Source organism: Leucoraja erinacea, unplaced genomic scaffold (assembly GCF_028641065.1).
Source record: "Leucoraja erinacea ecotype New England unplaced genomic scaffold, Leri_hhj_1 Leri_127S, whole genome shotgun sequence".
Taxonomy (NCBI): domain Eukaryota; kingdom Metazoa; phylum Chordata; class Chondrichthyes; order Rajiformes; family Rajidae; genus Leucoraja; species Leucoraja erinaceus.
Window position 1 is genome coordinate 1 of NW_026575539.1, and position 7,282 is coordinate 7,282.

Here is a 7,282-nt window from a genome sequence, read left to right on the forward strand (position 1 = left end):
CTGTGTGAGAGAGAGAGTGTGTGTAAGTGTGTGTGTGTGTGTGCGCGCATGTTTGTGTGTGTTTGTGTGTATACGTGCGTGTGTGTGTGTGCGTGTGTGCGTGTGTGTGAGAGCGTGTGTGTGCGTGTGTGTGTGTGTGTGTGTGTGTGTGTGTGTGTGTGTGTGTGTGTGTGTGTGTGTGTGTGTGTGTGTGTGTGTGTGTGTGTGTGTGTGTGTGTGTGTGTGTGTGTGTGTGTGTGTGTGTGTGTGTGTGTGTGTGTGTGTAAACCTACCAGACAATAGCAGAACGGACCAAGCGACCACACTCCACTGCATCTTTGAACGACTGCCTGTGGGCAGAAACAAACACAAAAACAGGTCAGGCAGCATCTGCGGAAGAATTGGGAAATCCGTCTGAAGAGAGGTCCGGACCCGAAACGTCGCCTGTCCATGTTCTCCAGAGATGCTTCTGACCCGCTGATCTACTCCAGTACTTTCTGATGTGCATCCACCAGCCTCTGCACTTCCTCGCTCCCACCTCCAGAGGCGCTGCCTGACCTGTTGAGTTACTCCAGTACTTTCGTGGTGAGTGGGCAAATGCATGGCAGATGCAGTATAATGTGGATAAATGTGAGGTTATCCACTTTGGTGGCAAAAACAGGAAAGTAGACTATTATCTCAATGGTGGTCGATTATGAAAAGGGGAGTTGCAACGAGACCTGGGTGTCATGGTACACCAGTCATTGAAAGTAGGAATGCAGGTGCAGCAGGCAGTGAAGAAAGCAAATGGTATGTTAGCATTCATAGCAAAAGGACTCGGCTTGTACACGCTAGAATTCAGATGATTGAGGGGGGATCTTATAGAAACTTACAAAATTCTTAAGGGGTTGGACAGGCTAAATGCAGGAAGATTATTCCAGATGTTGGGGAAGTCCAGGACAAGGGTCACAGTTTGAGGATAAGGAGGAAGTATTTTAGGACCGAGATGAGAAAATCATTTTTTTACAGAGAGTGGTGAATCTGTGGAATTTTCTGCCTCAGAAGGTAGTTGAGGCCAGTTCATTGGCTATATTTAAGAGGGAGTTAGATGTGGCCCTTGTGGCTAAAGGGATCAGGGGGTATGGAGAGAAGGCAGGTACAGGATACTGAGTTGGATGATCAGCCATGATCATATTGAAAGGCGGTGCAGGCTCGAAGGGCCGAATGGCCTACTTCTGCACCTATTTTCTATGTTTCTCATTCGCTTTCTTCTCTGCCTGCTGTATCTGCATGCTTACTTTCATAGACTGATGTACAAGGACCCCCAGATCCCGTTGTACTTCCCCTTTTCCCAACTTGATGTCATTTAGATATTCATCTGCCTTCCTGTTTTTGCTACCAAAGTGGATAATCTCACATTTATCCGTGAGAATGTGGTCACAGTCTGAAGCCATTTTAAAATAGAAGAGTATGGAGAAATCTCCCGAGTATTCCAGCAAACTGCTGCTGTAATTTCACCAGAGATGCATTCTCCACGTATTTCCTGTGATAGATTTACCCTCACGTGCCACAAACATCACTCAGCACCCACCTACTCTAGAGGCAATTTACACCGGCCAATTAACCCTGCCAGCAAACCTTTGTGACACGAGAAGAAGCCATGGAACAAACATACAGTCCAATCACAGGTACAACGTGCAAAATATCTACAGCAACAGCACCCAAGCTGAGAATCAAACCCAGGTACTGGGAAGATGTGCAGCATCCATACTAACCATTATTCCACCCCAGAAATAATTACATCCACTGGCTCTCCCTTGTCCAATTTCCCAGTTACATCCTCAAAAAATTCCAGAAGATTAGTCAAGCATGATTTCCCCTTCATAAATCCATGCTGACTCGGACCGATCCTGTTACTGCTATCCAAATGTGCCGCTATTTCATCTTTTATGATTGACTCCAGCATCTTCCCCACCACCGATGTCAGGCTAACTGGTCTATAATTCCCGGTTTTCTCTCTCCCGCCTTTCTTAAAAAGTGGGATAACATTAGCTACCCTCCAATCCACAGGTACTGATCCTGAGTCTATAGAACATTGGAAAATTATCACCAATGCATCCACGATTTCTAGAGCCACTTCCTTAAGTACACTGGGATGCAGACCATCAGGCTCTGGGGATTTATCAGCCTTCATTCCCATCAGCCTATCCAACACCATTTCCTGCCTAATGTGGTTTCCTTCAGTTCCTCCGTCACTCCAGATCCTCTGGCCACTATTATATCAGGAAGATTGTTTGTGTCCTCCTTAGTGAAGACTGATCCAAAGTACTTGTTCAACTCATCTGCCATTTCCTTGTTCCCCATAATAAATTCGCCTTTTCCTTCTTCAAGGGTCCAACTTTGGTCTTGACTAATGTTTTCCTCTTCACAGACCTAAAGAAGCTTTTACTATCCTGCTTTATATTCTTGGCTAGCTTACCTTCGGACCTCATCTTTTCTCCCCGTATTGTATTTTTAGTTATCTTCTGTTGTTCTTTAAACATTGCTCAATCCCCTGGCTTCCCGCTCATCTTTGCTATGTTGTACTAAGCAAGAGGAAGCAAGCTAAAGATATTCTGATCTTTTCACATGAAATAAAATAAAATCATCAGCTAGTTTCACTTCCTCACAAGCAGGCGACTGAAGTTCCTAAATGTTGTAATTACATTGTAAGAAAAGAAGTGTGTGCTTAATAAAGACGTGTGGAAATGTATTTTGAGATACCGCATCTGCAGCCTGGATTTACCGCCCTTCAGCATTCACATGGTTCACAAATAGAACAAATAAAACACACGATTTGCGGGGGGGATTCAACCTGGCGGATACGCCGGTAGGTGGGACTGGTGTAGATGGGACAGTGTTGGTCGGTGTGGGCAAGTTGGGGCCGAAGGGCCTGATCCCATTCCGTGTGCGTCCATGACTCTGTTAAAAGCAAAAAGGGGTAACCACGGCAAAGACACAACAAGCGGGAGTAACTCAGCGGGACAGGCAACATCTCTGGAGAGAAGCAATGGGTGACGTTTCGGGTCGAGACCCTTCTTCACACTGAGGGTCTGGGGAAAGGGAAACGTGAGATGTGCAAAAAAGTTACGATGATAAACGGAAACAGGCAATAGTCAATAGACAATAGACAACAGGTACAGGAGTAGGCCATTCGGCCCCTCGAGACAGCACCGCCATTCAATGTGATCATGGCTGATCATCCACAATCAGTACCCCGTTCCTGCCTTCACCCCATATCTCCAGATTCCGTTTTTCCCCGTACACATTCTTTAATTCCCCGCCCACCTCGATACACAAACAAGAGAAGTTAAACATAAAAACGTGTAACGGTCTCTTCCCCTCCCTCTCTCTCCCCCTCTCTTCCCCCTCTCTCTCACCAACTCTCGCCCCCCTCTCCTACCTTCGCCTGATCTCTCCTCTCTCTTACTCCCTCTTCCCTTCTCTGCCTCCACTCTCCCCCCCCCCCCACCCCCACCCCTTCCTCCTCTCCCTACCCCCGCCCCCCTTCCATTCATGAACCCCCTCCAGGGCAACTCATTCACCAACACTCAGTCTTCTGCCGTGATGGACTAGCGGTCATGGTGGCGCAGCGACAGAGTTGCTAGCCTTAAACTAAACTAGCCTGGTTAGACCCACTAACATCGCACTAAACATAAACACACAAACTAACCTGGTTAGACCCACCAACATCCCACTACACATAAACACACAAACTAACCTGGTTAGACCCACCAACATCCCACTACACATAAACACACAAACTAACCTGGTTAGACCCACCAACATAAACACACAATATTCCCAACGCCCTACCCAGGGCTACTCGATATTCCGGTACTTACCCCCACTCAATTGTCGCGCACTGGCAGCGTTGGATCTAAAGCAGCCCTTGGACTTCTTACAGGGGGCGAAGCGAAGCACCGAGCTACAAAAACAGAGAGGTCTCGTCAACCTCCAGTCTTATCTGCATCCGGCACAATTCTAGCTTCCGTAAACCATGTCGGGTGACGAGGGCAAATTCTGTGTGGTCACCATGCCTTGGGTTTCTCCAGCTAAAACTCACCAGGAAGGCTGGCTCCGACCTGGGGGCGGAGTTGGATTCATGGGAGGTGGCCTTGGAGGGCAGGCAACAGACTGGTTCCACCAAGATGCAGCACAGAACGTCACTGGAGATCCTTCTTCCAAGTGGCGATCAAACTGTACAACTCCTCCCCCTTCTGTCGTGGGGTAGACTGAGACTGACGTCATTCAATATGACCATGGCTGATCATCCAACTCAGTATCCCGTACCTGCCTTCTCTCCATAACCCCTGATTCCCTTAGCCACAAGGGCCACATCTAACTCCCTCTTAAATATAGCCAATGAACTGGCATCAACTACCCTCTGTGGCAGAGAGTTCCAGAGATTCACCACTCTCTGTGTGAAAAAAGTTCTTCTCATCTCGGTTTTAAAGGATTTCCCCCTTATCCTTAATCTGTGACCCCTTGTCCTGGACTTCCCTAACATCGGGAACAATCTTCCTGCATCTAGCCTGTCCAACCCCTTAAGAATTTTGTGAGTTTCTATAAGATCCCCTCTCAATCTCCTAAATTCTAGAGAGTATAAGCCAAGTCTATCCAGTCTTTCTTCATAAGACAGTCCTGACATCCCAGGAATCAGTCTGGTGAACCGTCTCTGCACTCCCTCTATGGCAATAATGTCCTTCCTCAGATTTGGAGACCAAAACTGTACGCAATACTCCAGGTGTGGTCTCACCAAGACCCTGTACAACTGCAGTAGAACCTCCCTGCTTCTATACTCAAATCCTTTTGCAATGAAAGCTAACATACCATTCGCTTTCTTTACTGCCTGCTGCACCTGCATGCCTACCTTCAATGACTGGTGTACCATGACACCCAGGTCTCGCTGCATCGCCCCCTTTCCCAATCGGCCACCACTCTCCATACCCCCTGATCCATTTAGCCACAAGGGCCACATCTAACTCCCTCTTAAATATAGCCAATTGAACTGGCCTCAACTACCCTCTGTGGCAGAGAGTTCCACAGATTCACCACTCTCTGTGTGAAAAATGTTTTTTTCATCTCGGTCCGAAAGGATTTCCCCCTTATCCTTAAACTGTGACCCCTTGTTCTGGACTTCCCCAATATCGGGAACAATCTTCCTGCATCTGGCCTGTCCAACCCCTTAAGAATTTTGTAAGTTTCTATAAGATCCCCCGTCAATCTCCTACTTTCTAGCGAGTACAAGCCGAGTCTATCCAGTATTTCTTCATATGAAAGTCCTGACATCCCAGGAATCAGTCTGGTGAAACTTCTCTGTACTCCCTCTATGGCAAGAATGTCTTTCCTCAGATTTGGAGACCGAAACTGTAGGCAATACACCGGGTGCGTTCTCACCAAGACCCTGTACAACTGCAGTAGAACCTCCCTGCTCCTATACTCAAATCCTTTGGCAAATCAAATTACTGGAGATCCTTCTTCCCTGTGGCTATCAAACTGTACAACCCTCCCCCTTCTGTTGTGGGGTAGACTGAGACTGAGGGACAGGCAGCATCTCTGGAGAGAAGGAATGGGCGACGTTTCAGGTCGTGACCCTTCATCAGAGTGATATCAGGGGAGGGGGCGGGACAAAGATAGAATGTAGTGTATGGGATATTTTGGTCGGTACGGACATGTTGGGCCGAAAGGCCTGTTTCCACACTGTCTATATTACTAAAACTAAGATCTAGACCACTTTCTGACTTTCTGTTTCGTGATTTCCGAAAGAACGCCGCCACTTATGACCGTCATTTTTGGCCACTTCACTCAGAGTCCCCCTCCGCCGGATTGGACTGGAGGACTGTTCACACTGATGAAAAATCAGACAGTTATTAATGTTTAAAAAAATGTCGCCATTCTCTCTGCTGCCCCCGCTGGCGGCAGGGGGGAGGGACTATAAAACCCGGAAGTGTCGTGCCTCACCCAGTCTCTGCGAGAAGGAGGAAGCGAGAGGGTCACGGCTCTCTGAGCTGCGAATAAAACTGAACGCACGTCTACTCGACAGTGAGTCCCATCGATGTGGTTTTAGTGTTTGCCAAATTGTCTTGGCTTTTAAAGACTTTCCAGAAAATGTGTTGGCTGCTTGCAAAGTGTTTGCCCAATTGGCTTGGCTTTTAAAGACTTTTCAGAAAATGTATTGGTTGTAAAGTGTTTGCCAAATTGTTTTGGCTTTTAATATCGTTGCAACAGTTTTCGGATGGATAAAGCGTGAATAAACATTTTATTAGATCAGGCCTGTGTTCAGTTGCAATATTGATGCTCATTCCGTGACTTCCACTTAGTGACTGTATGGCGCCGATGATGTAATTTCCGGTTAGCGGGAAGCTGGCGCCGAATGCGTAATTTCCGGTTCATGGCAAGAAGCGAGAGTGTCACGTCAAGATGGCACCGAGTGCAGGCCCCGATGAATAATTTAAGAGAGTTGGCTGCTCTGTCTATGTTGAATGTGTTTGTTGGACGTTATTTAAAGCATGTTTTTACTTCAGCAGCAGCAGCCACTACAGGGGGCTCTAAAAGTTTGAATCATTCGGTTTATACACTGTATCTTTACCAAGTTCTGAAGTTACTTGGCATTGTAGCATTGGTTGTGAGTGTGTGAGTGTGTGAGCGTGAGTCCGTGTGAGTCAGCGTGTGTGTGAGTCAGTGTGTGTGTGTGTGTGTGTGTGTGTGTGTGTGTGTGTGTGTGTGTGTGTGTGTGTGTGTGTGTGTGTGTGTGTGTGTGTGTGTGTGTGTGTGTGTGTGTGTGTGTGTGTGTGTCAGTGAGTGTGTGGGTGAGAGTGGGTGAGAGTGGTTGTGGTGAGTCTTAGTGTGTGTGTGTGAGTCAGTATGTGTGAGTGTGTGTATGTGTGTGAGTTCCTGTGCATGTGAGTCAGTGTGAGTCTGTGTGTCAGTGTATGAGTCAGTGTGTGTGTCTGTGCGAGTGAGTGTGTTTGTGTGTGTGAGTCTGTGTGTGTGCGTGTGAGGCTGTGTGTATGAGTCCGTGTGAGAGTGTGAGTGTGTGTGTGTGTGAGTGTGTGTGAGTCTGTGTGTGTGTGTGCGTGTGTGCGTGTGTGTGTGTGTGTGTGTATGTGTCAGTGAGTGTGTGTGGGTGAGAGTGTGTGTGTGTGTGTGTGTGGATGTGTGTGAGTGAGTGTGTGTGAGTGAGTCTGTGTGTGTGTGTGAGTCTGTGTGTGTGTGTGTGTCTGTGCGTGTGTGTGTTTGAGTCTGTGTGTGTGTGAGTCTGTGTGAGTGTATGTGTGTGCGT